The following is an 18,635-nucleotide window of genomic DNA, read 5'->3' on the forward strand; positions in this document are numbered from 1 at the left end:
GGATACCTGGAGAGATGGGGCATGGACCTTGCACAAGCATGGAGGATGGCCATCAGGAGGCCAGACCAGTACAGGACCAAGGTCGATGCAGCAAAATGCTGAATCAGCAAACACTCTCATATCTGACCTGTCATGATTTGTGCTCCAATAACGTTTAAATACATTCTGTGTTCTTTTAAATGACAGCTGAACCCAGCAGATGTTTCCAAAACCTCCCTTTAGTAATCTCATTCAGAAGAATACATCTAGAATAAGTCAGATGTTTGAGATTTATTACCCACATACAGGGAGAGCAGTAGATTGCTGTATGTACTACTCCCCTCAAACGCAGCACCAGACTGTGTGTTCCTACTTGACTTCGCATTGGCCGCGTTCACTGACATTGGAGACGGTGGACAGAGTCTGAACGTGGTTCATCTGTTTTAGGATTAAACAGAAATCAGACCTCTGACCTGGAGCGAGCTTTCTGCTGCAGATAACATCCCAGAAGCCCTTTCTTTCTCCTCTATAATCTACTTTAGCACCGTGCTGGACGGACCTGCCATAGAGGGTGAGTGTGTCAAACTGCATCTTGAACTCTGTGATGGTCTGTTGATGTTTGGTGCGTTTGGCTCGGACTGGAACTTGTGTTTTACGTGCACGTGGAATTGTGCGCGAAATTGCACAGTTGACACCTTGCTTTATCGCTTTGAACGTGCTCGTTAATGGCTCTTATCATGGTCCACATCGGTGTGTAATGAATGAGCAGGTAGACTTGCATCGGAGAGGAAAGGCGCAGCGTGGCATTCCCGTTATTACGCATGGACGGCGCACAGCCAAACTTCATGGGGATTGTTGACATTTTGGATCACGCTCGTTGTTTGGGCTGATACACCACAAAAGATGGTACAATGTATGTGCAACACTTTGAGTTTAAGGTGCTTTAGTGATCGGCATACACCAGACACAAAACATGTTGCTTCTTACGATGAAATGTTATATTTTAGAAACTGTGCAACTTGCAGGATTCTTGTTTTGCAGAAGCAACCCACTTTAACAGTTCTAAAACACATGCACATTTTGATCTCTATAACATGAGTTGTATGCTGAATTTACTGCAGTCATAATTGTTTTTGCCCAGTTAATGAGACGCTTCACTTCTCTAAATATTTCACTGGGATTCAGCTCTGTTGAGAGTGAAAATATAAACCGAGGAGGCTGGATAAACTGTCCATGCTTTACTTTGTTGTCACTGTGAGAAAGCAGCGCACAGAGCCGCTGTTCTGCTGCTGCTGTCTGTTATATAACCGAGCTGTCTGTCAGCTCATACACACCATCTCTGACTGACAGACACATCCTGATCTGCTGCTGCGCTCCTCTGGTGCAGCACAGCGTTCCCCCTCATGGATCTTGGCCACACATTATGTAAAAAGCATTTGTGCATGCTTGGATAAGTGCATGTGGACTCCAAAAGTTTAAACTTTAGGGGGGGAATTGTTATAGGATTGTGAATAATCATTTTAATGATACATAGGCTAATTTAGTGAGATTTATTGCACACTTAAAGATGTAACTGCCCAGCAAGAGCATTCAAACAGCATTTTGAAGCATATGTGTATGCAATAAAGATCTTTGATAATGTTTTCTCATCACTTTCCCTTAACAAAGCCAGAGAACTACAGGACAAACTCATATCTTAGATATAAATACCCAACATATGTAGCTCAGATTCACCACATCATAATATTTTGACATGTCTCCAGGCCAGGTTTAACTTCACAATTTAACATTATTATTTGTGCTTCTGTTCTTCTGCTTCAAATCACAGATTTTCATCTGTTGTAAGCAGGGATGCATGATATAATTAGCATGATATTGGTATTGTCACTGGCTTTAAAATTAGGATATTGACGAAGTGTGCTTCCCTCAGTCTCTCTCTTCCTGTGTCCTGTCTCTCTTCAGCTGTCCTATTGGAATCAATGCAAAAAGTCCAAAAATATATATTAAAAAAAAAAAAAGATATCAGTATTGACATTGATGAAAATTTGTGCCAATTTACAGCCAACATAGTGGCCAAACATATCAGCAGTGTCAATCATATAATGGCATTAAATTTCGGCTAAACACTGTAAGCTGATTATTTTGAGTGAAGCCACAAATGAAAGACAACAACCAGACTGTCTTCTTCCCCTGCTCTCGCTCTCTCTTTAAGTAATTTGCAAAGACAAATATGAGGCCATTAAGCAAAGAGCAGTCAGAAGGACAAACTGAATATTTTGATGCATCTTTTTCCAGGTAAAAAGAAAGCCAGAGAACTTATCCAATATTAAAAAATAAATACCAAACAGCACGTCATCACCTCTTAGAAGAGCATCAGAACTCAAACGCACATCTAAATATTTTCATGGGTCTCTAGGCCAGGTGGAACTTTTCAAAATTAAACGTTTATGCTCATTATTGGTGCGATATCAGTTCTTCTGTTATGGATCATACTTTCATTTATTGCATGTTATCGTACCACACAGTAACCCACTTACTCATTGTTTTAACATGTCTAGAAGAATCCACTTACTATCATTTCCTCTATATGAGAATTTGGATAATCAAAATCAACTTTGATGCTATTTATTCACTCTTGGCTACTGAATTACTTTCACAATTCCTGTATTAATCATTAAAAGTAATTTAAGACTTCACAGCTGATGCACACCTATGCACCTATCCACTCTACCCTCAGGCTGCTTGGAGCACAAGGCCCGATGTTATGATGTGTCAAACCACTGACCGCTCAGCCCCACCTTCTTCTTTTCTTACTTCTTGTGAGGTATTTTCAATCTAACTGCACTCGATAATGTGTAATTATTAATTTTTAAACCACCATTGTCATTTCATTGATGAATTTAACACACAGAGGGAGAAGCACTGCCACAAAAATGGGCAACTTCTTCCGGCCTCACAACACGTGCAGACTTGAGCTTCATGCAAAGCATTTTGGGAGAATTGGCAGTGCAAGTCAAGAAGGTGTCACTTTTAAAACAGCTTTTACCCTTTAATATGTTAAATTCACCAGTGGCAGAGAAACATTGGTTTATTATTTTGTAAATATACCTCCTGGTGTTCATTTTTTATTGAATTAACTCCTTAATTCAAAATAACAAGTGGTCAAAGGAGGTGGGCAGAGCTCGCTGCTCTATCCCTATGTGGCTCAGATGGATTCAGTGGACTGATTCAGGCTGATTCATATGGTTAAACACCTACCTACCTTTGCCTGCAGGTAAAACCACCTACACTATATTGCCAAAAGTATTCGCTCATCTGCCGTAACTCGCATATGAACGTAAGTGACATCCCATTCTTAATCCATAGAGTTTAATATGACGTCGGTTCACCCTTTGCAGCTTTAACAGCTTCAACTCTTCTAGGAAGGCTTTCCGCAGGGTTAGGAGTGTGTTTATGAGAATTTTGGACCATTCTTCCAGAAGCGCATGTGTGAGGTCACACACTGATGTTGGATGAGAAGGCCTGGCTCTCAGTCTCCGCTCTAATTCATCCCAAAGGTGTTCTATCGGGTTGAGGTCAGGACTCTGAGCAGGCCAGTCAAGTTCATCCACACCAAACTCTCTCATCCATGTCTTTATGGACCTTGCTTTGTGCTCTGGTGCACAGTCATGTTGGAACAGGAAGGGGCCATCCCCAAACTGTTCCCACAAAGTTGGGAGCATGGAATTGTCCAAAATCTCTTGGTATGCTGAAGCATTCAGAGTTCCTTTCACTGGAACTAAGGGGCCAAGACCAGCTCCTGACAAACAACCCCACACCATAATCCCCCCTCCACCAAACTTTACACTTGGCACAATGCAGTCAGACAAGTACCGTTCTCCTGGCAACCGCCAAACCCAGACCCATCCATCAGATTGCCAAATGAAGAAGCGTGTGCCTCAGCATCCGCTGACCCCACTCCGTTGTTTTACATGACCTACCACTTGGTGGCTGAGTTTCTGTCGTTCCTAATCGCCTCCACTGTGTTATAATACCACTGACAGTTGAATGTGGAATTTAGAAGCGAGGAAATTTCACAACTGGACTTGTTGCACAGGTGGCATCCTATCACAGTACCACGCTGGAATTCACTGAGCTCCTGAGAGTGACCCATTCTTTCACAGATGTTTGTAGAAACAGTCTGCTTGCCTAGGTGCTTGATTTTATACACCTGTGGCCATGGGAGTGATTGGAACACCTGATTTCAATGATTTGGATGTGTGAGTGAATACTTTTGGCAATATAGTGTATGTACTTCACTGTACTTGAATTCAGTTTAAGGTCTTTGCTTTATTTGAGATTCTTCTTCATTTACTAAACTGGGAAATATACTAATTGAGAAAATAGTTTCTATAAGGGTTCAATAATGAATAAAGGGGGGCTTTAGATTTAATGCACCCACATATACTGCACTTGCACATATAATTTCCATATTAAGGGGCTTTTTCAAATTTGGAAAAACGTTCACACTGACCCAGTGGGATTTTGGGGCCAAGTATATGTGGAACCACCTTAAAAAATGCATAAATGATGCATTGTGATGATGATCAAATGCATGAATTAAAGCTGGATATATGACTATGTAGCAAGTCTTCATCATACAGAAATTTAAATTCAGTCAAGTCAGCTGGATATGATTTACATAAAGTTTAATTGTATTTATATATTTATGTTGATAATAGGGATTCACAATATTATCAACATCGTGCTATTGGGGTCAGCAGATATGAGCATTTCTGCTGATATAGCCAGCATAAACATTATAAGTCATAGTGGCCTTAATCATCAGTGCAGCTGTTCCGTCAGGTAAAGGTGTTTGCCTAGGGTGCTACACACTTAAGAAGCTCCACTGTGAGCCCTGAACATTTTGAATGAAGCCCCAATTGTGAAACAACTTCCAGACTGTCGACTTCTCTGCTGCTCTCTCAGGCCTGCTTTACTCATTCTTTGATTGCAATGACAACATTTTGTGTTGCAATCAAAAAGGTGTACAAATCACTACAATGACAACTTAAATGAGTTTAGAAATCTTGGCAAATCAGATATCAGCAAAAATACAATACCGTGCACCCCAATATGCAATAATTGGATCTAGAACCTAAGCTATAGTGATTTCAAGGCAACTTTAATTAAAATTCAAGATGCAAAATGGAAAAATTTTGAAATTAGAAGAAGAACAAGTCAGAAACAAAGTAAAATTGTGCAGAATTACCCTATTTTGTTTTTGTATTTGTATTTATTTTATTTGAAATGACAGGGTCAGTACATATTATTACACTTACATGTAAATATGTAGGATTATAGCCAATGGCTAATTTCCGTCCTTTGACCCTGGGCAGGTTGATGTTAACAATGTACAATCAAGAAAACAGAGGTACAATAGCAATAAAAGGTAGAGAATAAAAGATGACAAATAATAATGAAATTACAATAAACATCCTAGACAGACAATAAACTCATGACAAATCAGAAGAAAAAGAAATCCTTTCCTTCAACAAATGAGAGGTACAACCTCTGACTTTGAAATGGCTTTGAACAATAATTCCATCTTCTTAAGATTCAACACTAAAATGCTGTCTATCAGAGTAAACCATTTCACTTTAGGCCCTGTTGCATAATAAGTCAAACACAGAAGCCTCTTTTTGCCTATTTAATGCTTTACGTCTCCACTTGTATGAGGAGTATTCATGTGGTTGGTAATCATGATGTTACTAAATTATGTCTGCATGCTTCTTCAACCACTGAAAAAGACCTTATTGTGCTAAACAACGATCCTTTCTTCTCTTTACTATAGTAGCTTCAAATGCTGGATCTGAGACACTTTCATAAAATCTGTTTGAGATATCTGCTTAGATAACTCTGTGTTTGAACTGCATCAGTCAGCCTCTCTGTCCGCCTCACGTCAGCCTGCTTTGGCCTGGCCTGAATGAAGCGTCTGCTGTTAAATGGCCTTGGGGGCTGATGGAACTTTTCAACAGGATTACACAATCAACCAGGCCTCTAATGTAGCAGCTAATCCAGATTAAGGTGCTGCAGTGTGTCTGTGTTCCTGACCTGGGGCTCAGTCTTTGCTGCCCAAGTGGCAGAAAGAATCATTACCCTGTCTTAGTCTGGGTGCTGAGGTGCTAAAATCAAGGCCCCATATTACACCTCATCAGCCCTCAAGTCCGTCTGTGTTTTTTTGAACTCAGGGAATAAACAGCATAATCCCACCACTGATGTCTGATATACGGTAGTTTCTTAAACTAGTTTTCATGTCCCGGGAAATTCTTTTAGCAATGTTATAAAGTTGTTCTTAAATACAGCATAAACATAATGATATATGCATGATTTTCCATCCTTGATACATGGAGGAGATGTGTTTCTCTTGAACTATGTAATATGTTTCTGCTTTAGTTTATACGCTGTCATCAGAATATGTCAATAAGTTAAACTACAAGCCCCTGTGAGGGATGGCAGTACATTTCTGGGTCAAGATGAAGGGCTGGGGTGTTTTTGACCATGTACTCCATTTATCCTTTAGCCAGAGTGGAAATTGGTGCAAAGTTTGAGAAAACTCCTAGAATTCTTGAGATATCTCGTTCTCCTGCATGGGATGAACATGAAGCCAATGACTATGACCGACACCCTCCAAAATCTAATCAGTTCATCCTTGAGTCAGAGTGGATGTTGTGCAAATTTTGAAGAAAATCCCGAAAAGAGTTTATGAGATCATATGTTCATAAGAATAACCCAAACTAGGGCTACACAATTAGTCAATTTAATGGTTACATTTGAATCCCTTGTTAGTTGGAAGTAGTTATCTATATATATATATATATATATATATATATATATATATATATATATATATATTTAATCTTTTCAAGCTCACAATCCCAATCAAATGCTCTGTTTAAATTTTACACACATACATGGAGGAAGAAGAAAACAGGAGTGAGTAAACAGTTTCTGCTTGAACTTTACAAATAAACTTTTTGCTTGTTTATGTCGGAAAACGGTGGATTGCTACCTCCGTGTGGGGAGTGAGTCTCTGCCCCAAGTGGAGGAGTTCAAGTACCTCTGGGTCTTGTTCATGAGTGAGGGTAGAATGGACCGTGAGATTGACAAGCAGATTTGTACAGCATCAGCAGTTTTTTGCAGGCACTGTACCCTACTGTTGTGGTCAAGAGAGAGCTGGAAAGATCTTGAAGTAGAGCTGCTGCTCCTTCAAATCGAAAGGAGCTAGTTGAGGTGGTTCGGGCATCTAAACAGGATGCCTCATGGTCCCCTCCCTGTGGAGGTCCTCCAGGCACATCCAAATGGGAGGAGACCTCAGGGAAGACCCAGAACTCGCCGGAGGGATGTTATATCCAGTCTGGCCTGGGAACACCTCGGAACCCTCAAGAAAGGAACTGGAAAACATGGCTGAGGAGAGGGACATTTGAGTTGACTTACTTGTTTATGTGTTACCTAAATGTAATCAGTGAAAACTTACGAGTTTCAAAGTTTAACTTAGTTGTCATGATCAGTCCCATCAGTTAAACTGCTAACTGAACTGAAGTTCACAGTATGTAAGTGCCTGCCTTGAGGGTCATGCCGGTGTATCTGTGATGGCAGCATGAAGCCTGAGTGTACAGGAGACAACACAGACTCTGCACACTCAGAGTTCAGTTTTCTGACCTCTGATGGTCATTTCAGGAAGACTTTACAAAGGATTAGTTATGAAAATAAGAAAGCTTGCAGTTTTGGTTCTCATTAACTAACACACATGTTGCAGAACACATGACTAACATTGCACGTCCTGCATGCACACATTCCCATCATGGTTGTAGAACGATATATCACTCAACTTTAATATACAGCCTCATGTTCATCCCTTGCTTTGTACTAATATCTCAAGCGTGCTCTGAAGACTTATCAAAAACTTTGCACCCATTTTCTCTGACTCGAAGATAAACTAATACAATTTTGGATGAACCCTCAAGTCTTCTGAGCATATTTTAAGAAGATATTTATGGCTTTTTTGTCAGATTTGGCACAAACTTACAATTGAACTTAAAGGTGTCTGATTAGATTCATGAGGTCAAAGGTCACTTTGACCTTACATAGTGTTAGGCCACTGTGGCTTTGTACCACAGTGTAACTTCATATGAGCTGTATCTCCATTGTATCTCCATATTTAAAGAGTTTGTTGATCACATGAACACACATCAGCAGCTTCGTGACCCACCACTGCACTCTTGCTGTACAGCAGTCATGTATGCTGTGAAGGCATACAACCACCAGGCGGAAGAGTGGTTACATACCATCTATGTCATGAGCAGGATGGTGCACCTGCGGCTGCAGACAGCTGTGTTTGTGGGAGGAAGAGGCTGCAGCTTAGAGAGTCCATTCATAGAAACATGTCTGCACGGCATGTCCTCAAACATCGACATGCAATTCAGTTTTTCAGTAAGTTTTTCTCTCGCTTTAACTGCTACCTACCTTTTTTGTTTTCCTAACATGCAAATTATGTTACAAACTCATTGTCTGTGTTATAAAGTGTTTTTTGTAGATCACAAAGGGGATATAAACAGGTGTGACATCTACAGAGTTGTACTGTGTGACTTCAGCGACAGATTTCTCCTGATTTTGAAACTCTAACTGCTGTTTTTTTATGACCCTCTCCTTTAAAGCATTTGGCATTCAGAATGAAGAATCTGACAGAGACTGAGACTCAGAGAGAAGGAGGCAGAGAGAGAGGGAAGCTCTGTGAACTATAAATAGACATAAGGAGAGTGGTTGTGATGATAGCATCACCACACAATAATCCTTCAGTAGGACTGCCGCTGCTTCACACTTACAATGAACAGGTATGGTCTGTAACGTCACCTGTGTGTGGGGTTATCTGTTGAACCTGTCCGTCTGACCCTCTGATTGGCCTCTCTGTGTGGCCATGCTGTATGCAGCCTACTCATACAGACCAGTGGTGGCATGTTTCAGTCCGGTCTGCAGAGTCTAAATTAAGAATAATCCTTTTAAGTTTGTAGTGACAGGACTTACAGGTCAGTCCGACAGCGGAGGGACGTGCAGATCATGTTCCTCCGATGTTGTGTGCTTCAGATGACAGCAATTGAATGTCATTGTGGACTAACACTAGCTATATATTTACATGGATGCAAATAATAATAAAAAAATGCCTGATCAGAATAGAAATGCATCATAGAAAAACCTAGGCGGAAGATTCAATCCAGCCCATCCAAAAAGAAGTTTAATCCTGAACAAGAAGGGTGTTTTTTGCAAGCTGTGTCTTCCTCTATGGCTCTGTTTTCACTTTACACCATGTCCATAATGTCCACAGCACTGTGTGATTAGCTAGACATAATACGAGTAATAGCCATAGTCATCTTTAGTAATGACTAATGATGTAGTCTTGTTACTTTGAATGACATGTTATGATCCAATAACACTGAAATTATCGGCACTTATGGCTCATTTTGACCGCAAATGCTTAGCGGTTCCATACATGAGGTATTGGTCTTGTGAACTACCAATAATCTCTATCAGAGTCTGCCCTGAAATATGAGTATCGGTTGACCACAAATCATTACCACCTGAATTTTCTGGAACTTCCTTCTGAATTCTCACACCAGCATGCAGAGCATGCCACCAGCAGGCTGGCGGTAAAATTCTTGATAAAATTGGAATTCAAAACTGGGCTGTTTTTGAGAGTTTAAGGCATGTGTGATTAAGGCTTGTCTACACATCCTGTGACTCACATTTACAATAAAGTTTTGCCTCTATTTTATTTCCATATAGGAATAAAGGTGGACCAGTTGGACTTTCTCCAGGGCTGGAGACTTTTTTGAGATTGTATGTTTGGGCCTTTATTTTGATAGGACAGCTGAAGAGCATGCAACCAGTGTGTGAGAACTTTGGCACCTGCATATGGGCACTGGAGCCTCCGGGTTGGAATATGCATGAACAAAAACATCACTGCTCACTTCTTTTAAGGAATGTATGTACACAACAACGCTCTAAGGGAAACATGTTGGCATGGCTGCTCTTATAAATGTTAATAATTGTTCTCGGTTCACTAACAATTCATTAAAATACAAAATGATTTGGTCTGATTCGATTCGGTCCGGTCCGATTTGATCCAGAACAATCTGATTATAGAATCAAAATAACTTTTTGCTTTAATAAAAATTAGCAAAAAGGGGAAAACAAGATAATTTCATCATAATCTAAGTTTATTTGAGCTTATTTTTAAAACAGACTAAATGCCAGGCCTCCTGTGCTAACATTATGAAATTATGTTTAAGAAAGTTTTCGTCACACCCAGGTGTCTCACTTTGACATTTAATTGGGAGATAAATATGAAAATGAGTTTTTACAGGTACATGTGCCTCCTTCTGTTCCTGTAACTTCCTTAGCATTATTAATCCCAATAACAGTACAAACTAAATATAAAGTTTTCCCAAGAAACACAAATTAAAACTAATTTAAAGTCAGAAAAGGAGATTTGGATAGACAGAGCTCTGTGTGTCTGCTAGTACAGGAGAACAAGGGGTTAAAATAATACTGAAAACAGTCAAATTAAAGCAGCTTTCTATACATTTTTTCCTTTCATAATTCCTCTTAATGTGAGTATTCAGTCTCCATGTTGCACAAACATGGTTATTTCCTGTCTCTGTGTTTCTGACCGTTCTTGATTGTTTTCATTCTTGAATTAATTCACTGGAGAACAGCTGATCTCAGCTCAGTGAAGGCCTCTCTGTTTAATATCATATCAGTGGGCTCAGATGTATTGATTATGTCACCAAATCAATCACTCCCAACAACACGTTACGGTTGTAAACCCCGTGAATAAAGGGGCTGTTGTTACGGTGATAACTGAAGACTTCTCAGAGTTTTAACTCAGAAAAGTGTTTATGTTCAGGTCTGTTTGTGCTGCGTTTAGCATTAGCATCTAAGCTAAACTTTAGCTCCGCCGTCTCAACAGGCGAGATTTATGAGCTGCCGTAGTTCTTAATCGCTTTTCTCCAAAGCTCACAAATGGGCAGACATTTCTCAAGTTATCCTTCCTTCATGTAAAGTCCACGTGACATTTTCCTGAGGTGCAGAACTGTAACTGAAGGATGTTTAGGTGACGACAGGTGAAACACATCCAGCTACCTAGCGAGCACCTACGGCGAACGGAACTCTCGTTTAAAGCTAAAAGGTCACTGTGGTTTGGGTTAGGGTTAGCCCATGAAAACAAGCAGCAGAGCCGGAATGAACCAATCTCTAACGTTAAAACCGGTCCAAAGACTGGTTTGTGCATTTTTACCGATCCAGAGCTCCGCGGACTGGTGCACTTGGACCACTGATGTCAAGATCGATCCATATGAGATAATCGTAACACCACTAGTAGTGATATCAGCGTACTTGCAGATTTCAACTGATTCAACACATCAGATTTACTTTCACAGACCACATCATTAGGTACACCTGGTCAACTGCTCATCAATGCAAATCAGCCTATTAAATGGCAGCTACCAATGCATGTAGGCATGGAGACAGGATAAGCTGGTAAAGTACAACTGAGCATCAGAAAGGTGATTTAAAACACTTTTAACATGCCATGGTTTTAGTGGTCTGGCAGACCATATTTTTTCAACCTTCTGTTGTCAAATTTTGGTGAACCTTTGAGATTTTTAGCTCTTACTGCTTCTCTTTTAATTGCTTTTTAAAACTTGGTCCCCTTGGTCTCAGTTTTGTAGCTGGGTTCCTGTGCTGGTCACTCATGGGTTCTGATGATGTCTCACTGATGCCTCAGTTCTGATGATATCCTACAGTGTCTTAGTTCTAATGATGTCTTGGCTGTCTCAGTTCTGGTGATGTCAGGGGATTTCTAAGCTCTATGTTGTCTTTGGATGTTTAAGTTCTAATAACGTCTCATGTTGTCTTGGCAATAATGTTGTGTGGGTTTAATATGCTTGGTTTGATATCGTTCAGGTTCCTCACCTTGAGTGTTCTCTTGATGCTGTTTTGTTGTCTTTATCTCTTGTTGGGTTCTGTTGCTTTACTTTTTCTGCATGTCGAAGCACTTAGTAAACCCCTTTTAAAGGTGCCTTAGATAGATACGTAGATAAAGTTAAAGTTATTGTAGCCTCAGTTTCCTGTTCATACTAGACAGGCACCTGGTGTGGTCTTCTGCTGCTGTAGCCCATCTGCTTCAAGGTTTGACTTGTTGAACATTCAGAGAGATGTTCTTCTGCCTGCGTCTGTTGTTGAGTTTTTGGTGCTCCATTCCCCATTCCTGCCATCAACAAGGAATTGCTGGCACCATTAAAATCTAGAAATGGTTGTTCAGGAAAATCCCAGCTGATTTGCAGTTTCTGAAATACTTAGACCATGCTCCTCTGGCGCCAAAAACCATGACACGTTCAAAATCACATAAATCACCTTTCTTCCTCATTCTGTTGCTCAATTTGAACTTCAGCAGTCGATCTTGACCACGTCTACACATCTCCTCCTGCAAGGGTGGCTTCCATGTAACTGGCTGATTAGGAATGTACATTGAAGAGGTAAACCTAATGAAGTGGCCTGTGAGTTTTACATTGGCTTCTGTGTCAGGTTATTGGCTTATGAGCTGATGCTTGTTGACAACATCAATATTGACTGATACTGATGTTTAAATGATCAGATGAAAAACAAGAGACCAACCACAGTTTTCAACAAATTTTGGGTCAAGTAATAAGTATATCAATATTTTAGACATTTTTCTGTCATTGGAGTGTATCGTACTTGTTGTATTTTGTAGGATTCAGTGTGACACATACACACTGTACGTAACAGTTGTATAAGAGTGAAGTCTAACATACAGGTTAAGTTTTGTCCCTCTCTTGTCCATTTCTAATCTTGGCAGTATGTTGTGTGATTTTGAGTGTTTGTGTTTTTGTTGTGTGTCTCTATATGCAGTGTGCCTTTACTTTGAGTGGAGTGTTCATCATCGCCCCACCCCTCCAGGCGCTGACCTCCTTTTCATTGTTCACACATGCAGCACCTTTTTATCGCCTCCCTCCATCTCTCTTCCTTTTTATATGCTGATGTGCGTCTCTTCATCATATTTTACTTACAATGTGAAGCACAAGGTAATCCATGGAAAAACTGTTTGCAATATCACATATTTACACATCTTATGTTAGAATCTGTTACTTTATGTGTATGTTAATGTAGAACAGTTATGTTTGTTGGAAGTGTCTCACTGAACAGACAGGAGCAACTTTAACTATCTTTTGAGATATTATGAAGAGGAAGGAAGGGGGAAGACATCCAAAGGCAGTGATTTTAACAACTTAGCATCTTAAATATATGTTTAGGGTCAAAACATGGCACTAAACACAGACTTTTAATATGTACAGTTAAAAAGTTAATTATTGACCTTGGAATAAATATTCGACCAAAAAAATCAATTTAACTGATATTGTTTTCTGGACTTCTCAGACAGACTTGAACCAAGATTGTCAAATATTTTAACACTTCTAGATTTTTATTTTCAGGCCTTTATGCTTTAATTGCAGAGACAGGATGGTAACCTTGCTAAGCAGATGGATTGGGCAGATTCCATCTTGTAAAGAGTCAAGTCGAAAAAATCGATCTCAGTCAGAGAAATCAGCATCATTTGAGGAGAATGAAGAGTTTATATATACGCATAGTTTAAATGTACTGCAATCAGTGGTGCCGCTATAATTTTTTATCAGATCTTGATAATATTTCCTTATTGAAAGAGGAGCAAAGAACCTCACTGAGAGCTTTTATATGATGGAATGGATGGTTTTACTCTGCTTCCAAGCTGCTTTGACAAGAGTTTGGTTGATGAACTGGCTCCACTGACAGTGGAGACTCATGGATTGATATTCCACCAGTTACCTGACAAACGTAAGCACAAAAAGGAAGGAAATAGTGTTTTGTAGATTATTTCTTTGTTGTAACAATGCTTCATGCCAATAAATCCCTTACTGTTGGAAAGCCTGTTTATTTCCTTTTTAAATGGTGCCACATTTGTAAGGATCGTGCATTTGTGGGATGAGCAGCAGAGCTGACTATGTGGGTTGGCCCATGAAAAATGTGCCAAACCTTCTCTTCAATTCCAAACAGCTTATTTTGCTGTTTCTAATGACTCTTGATTTCAGCTTGATAACGAGTGATAATGTGGGGTGGCATCTTCTACTAGGAAAAATTAGGCTTGTCATCATTGAAGGCAATGTCAATGCAGAGATTCTGCAACCAGTGGCAATCACATATCTCCACAGTCGAGGACTGAACTCTGTCCTCCAAGATGAAAATACTCGCCTCCACACAGCGGCGTTTAACTGAGACTACCTTCAGAATTTGGGAGTAGAGAGGATAGAATGGCCTGCCAGTTTTCTCCTGGGGGTGGTGCATGCTGACAAGTTGTGTTGCTCTGATAAGCCCGTAACGATTTTGACAGCATGTTTGTCAAAAGTTGATCTCATACACACAAACTCCTGCTCACAGTTTGAATTGCACAAATACAACTGTAGGGAAAAAACTGAGCTCTTAAGACAGTGTGCAAACATGTACTTGTTTTTCTTCAATGAAAAATTGTCCAATATTGTGACATCTGTTTTTGTTGCTGTTGTATCCAAACAGTCATTGGCATATTTTGATTTTGCTATTATCAACCCAAAATTTGATGAAAAACCATCTTGCAATAATATGCACAGCAGCCAATAAACTGGTCCGTTTTATTGCTTATTGTCTTGTTGACATTTTCTTTTTTCTTCGATATTTAAATGGTCATTTACACAATTTCCTGCATGCATGAGTGTTTTACAGCTAACTTGTAGCAGGGCAAAAATGACTCGTGTTATAATCAGGATTAATAAAACATTACATTAGATGTTACCAGCTGTACTTATGACGTTCATCACAGTGCACTCTGTATCTGATAACGGTGGAAGTAATGGGCTGCAGTCATAGATCCATAGCAGATGAAGCTGAACAAATACAGATCTGTCGCTGATAGAGAGGACATGCAGAACACACACACATGCACACACACAAACACAGATAACGCACAGACACACAAAGGGATCGGATTTCACCAGAGCAGTGTTTGCAGAGCAGCAAACACTGAACAAAGTATCAATAATAGATGAGTCTGCATCCAGATAGATAGATAGATAGATAGATACATAGATATAGATAGATAGATAGATAGATAGATAGACAGACAGAGATAGATAGATAGATAGATAGATAGATAGATAGATAGATAAATAGATAGATAGATAGATAGATAGATAGATAGATAAATAGATAGATAGATAGATAGATAGATAAATAGATAGATAGATAGATAAATAGATAGATAAATAGATAGATAGATAGATAGATAGATAGACAGATAGATAAATAGATAGTCCATAGTTTTCCCACTCTGTTCCTGCTCCTGCTCCAACTGTTTTTTAACAAGTTGCAGGCACCAAATTTAGAATGTGTGTTTATGTAAAGTATTTGATGTCACAGTATTTTTTTTTGTTCACATTTTTCACAACATCCCAACTTTATTTGGAATTGGGGTTTTGATTAGTTATGTTATAACGTGTGTAACATTGTGTGTGTCAAAAAGAATAATAATACACACACAGTTTGTAAAATTCTGCCACCAGGGGGCTCTCACCCAAAACAGTAACACAATATTATGATGGGTACAGCCAACCGCTTCTCAGCTCCGCCCACCTCCACTGTTTGAAAAGCCAACCTTTTGTTTACATTCTTGAATTTCTCAAAATGAGGGAGAAATGAACAAAGTACCATACTTCCATGTTCACAGGAAGTTGTCCCAGAATGTGCTGAGTGCACTGGAAGGGACACTAGTGCATGCCCATCCTGGGACCACTTCCAAAGAGAATGCAGAAGTGTTGTTTTTTGTGTGTATTCTTCCCCCATTATGAGACATTTATGAATGAAAAAACATTGGTTTCTAGTTAGTAAATACACCATATGAGTTTTATTGAGCAGAGTCCTCACTTCAAAACAAGAAGTAGCATTGAGAAGGAGGCTGCAGAGGTAGATGGTGGTGACTGATGCAGTTGTCAGAGGTCATGTGTGTGGAGGGTTTCCATGATACAGAGGTGAGTCTGGGCAATTAAACTCAATCTATGGCATCCTCTAGAAAAAAGACATGTACGGTTACAGTTAGAAAAATTTAGAATTTTTCTATTTTCTCAGAAAATATGTATGATTCTGTAAGACCTCCGTTTAGAAAAGAAATAGTCACTTTTAAAATAATATTTCAGTGCAGAAATTCTACATACTGTATCTTTAAACATGTTACATTTCATTGGAACCAAAAATGAAAAACATTGATAAAAACAGCCGTCTGACTCAGGAGAATCTAAATGACTGAAGCACGCTAAAACTCCAACAGTAAAACGCTCAGCCTGTATAAAACTATTTCAACTTTGATTTTTAGAAACGGCAGTTCAAGTTTGCTCTTAATTTCAAAAATACTGACCTTTAGTTTCAACTGTTTAGTTATATTTACAACTTGGTAGTGATAAATGTATTAACATGATGAACACAGAGTCTTTATCAAGGGTGTCTAAACATTTTCCACAGAGGGCCACAGGCAGAACAAGATGAGGTTAAAGCTTATTTTATGGGTGACTGCAACTATCTGGGATGCCTGTTGAAATACTTGACTGAATTGTGTGTTCTGGCAGAGTGATTCGTTTTTGGGTGTGTAATTGTGCTGTCCCATTTGTGTAGGTTGAGAACTGAAGGATCCAAGAAGTTTAGAGCATAAAGCCCTGTCAGTATTAAACAGATAACCTGGCACACCAGATTAACTCATATATTAATTGCATAGAAAGCAAGACTTTTCAAACAATCCTCAAACGTTAATTGGAGGAACGTTCTGTCTGTCACATTCATGACGGGCCAATCAGAGCGCCAAATGACGTTGTGCACATGTGCTTCAAACTGACAAGACTGGTCAGGGGATGTGCTAAACGATCTTCTCTGCCACGACAAGCTTTCAGTGTGGCTCTTGTTTTAAAAGAAATGTGATCCAGTTCAAATTAAACTATGCTTTCCTACAGCCACATCCAAACTAACAGCTACCGCAGCAGCCATCCTTAACACACTGGCAAACCCAACCCGTAATGATCGCAAACCCAGGCTGAAGCAGACCAGGAGAGGAGCGAAAACATCTCTTCTGTCATGAAAAGCTTTCAGTGTTGGTCTCTACCCTTGTTTTAAAAGCGACACGTTGTCCAGTTCTGACAAAACTGCTGCTGTGGTTAGGTCCAAGCTAATCACTACTCTAGTAGCCGCTGTGCACACGCGTTCACACAAGAAGTTACCCTTTCCCGTAACTATCACATACGTAGCATCCAAGGTAATCAGTGCACTGGAGGCAGCCATTACTGACAGCTTTGAGTACAGCTAAACCCCGCCCAGAGCACAGCTCTGAAAGTATGTCCAGTCACTCAGTCAGTCGGTCACATACGTACAGACTCATGCACAGGGCTGACCTCGGTGGTCAGCCAAAAAAAGGATAACAAGAATTGACTGTGGACATGTCAGTACACGACTTTTGTCATTTTTGAAAAGAAAACAACTCACTGCTGTTCTTTGTTCTTCTTTTAATGAAGAAATGTGGTCAAGTTCGCTTTAGCAGCATCCACGCTAATGTCTTCCGCCACAATTGCACCGGCCTCTAGTTGCTGCTTGCTTACGTCACGACCCAAAAGTACTGCCCTTCGTCGCTGATTGGTCCTCTCACTTTCTAACCGGGCCCAAACAGTTTGGACGGGAGCTTTGCAAGATGGATTCGCTAGTGAGAAACACGTAAATGTGCGAATCCATCTGCTTGGCAAGGTTACACCTTTTGTACTTAAAACTTAGTAAAATACAGTCAAGCATAGGCGTCATGCTCTGATGGTTTTTTAGCTTCTTTTTTTTATTATTCTTTTTGCCTTGGGCTGATTAAAACAGACCACAAGCCACATTTGGCCCACAGGCTGTAGACTGGACACCTTTGGTCTATATAAATGGTTGAGGTATGAACTTCTACCCCACATGTTAAAAAACAAAACACAGCAGCTGCTGATTTCTCTCTCTCTCACACACACACACACACATGCTCAGATGTTGTGTGGTTGAGCTGTTATCATGTTTCCTCCCTCAGCACTGTGACTCATTGCTCCACTACCTGTATAGTAGTCCATGTTACGTCATGTCCTCTGCTGGAATACCCCCTCCCACACGCTCTTCCTCCCACTCATGAGCGTTTAACTCAAAGTCTGAAAACGCTGCTGGGTGATTAACATCACATTTTACTCTTTGATGAGCTCTGGTTTTTAATAAACAGGATCAAATAATACCAAGTTTTCCCAACAAGTAATATGAAGAAGAGAACTTAAGGGAGGCAATGTTCTGCATGATTCAGAAACTGGGCTATTATTTCTCCAAAAGAGTGTTTAATTTGTGCCACCCTCTCACACAGAGAGCATTAAAGCTGAGCAGACTGTGGTTTATGAAAAATGGCCTTGCAGTGGTCTAGTCTGGAAGAAATAAATGCTTGAATTACTTTTTCTAAGTGGGCAGGAGGGCGAAATGATTTTTTTATTTGTTGA

The 18,635-nt window shown here is 39.9% G+C and overlaps 1 protein-coding gene across 1 annotated transcript in view; it reads left to right on the forward strand.

Annotated features, from left to right (window-relative positions):
* Window positions 1-434: 434 nt before the first annotated feature.
* Window positions 435-18,635, forward strand: part of sertad2b (SERTA domain containing 2b) — an 89,443-nt gene continuing 71,242 nt past the window's right edge. The window contains exon 1 of the mRNA XM_041789295.1: window positions 435-550. The gene's annotated coding sequence lies outside the window, so the exon portion shown is untranslated. The remainder of the gene's footprint in view (window positions 551-18,635) is intronic.

This window comes from Cheilinus undulatus, linkage group 6 (assembly GCF_018320785.1).
Source record: "Cheilinus undulatus linkage group 6, ASM1832078v1, whole genome shotgun sequence".
NCBI lineage: Eukaryota > Metazoa > Chordata > Actinopteri > Labriformes > Labridae > Cheilinus > Cheilinus undulatus.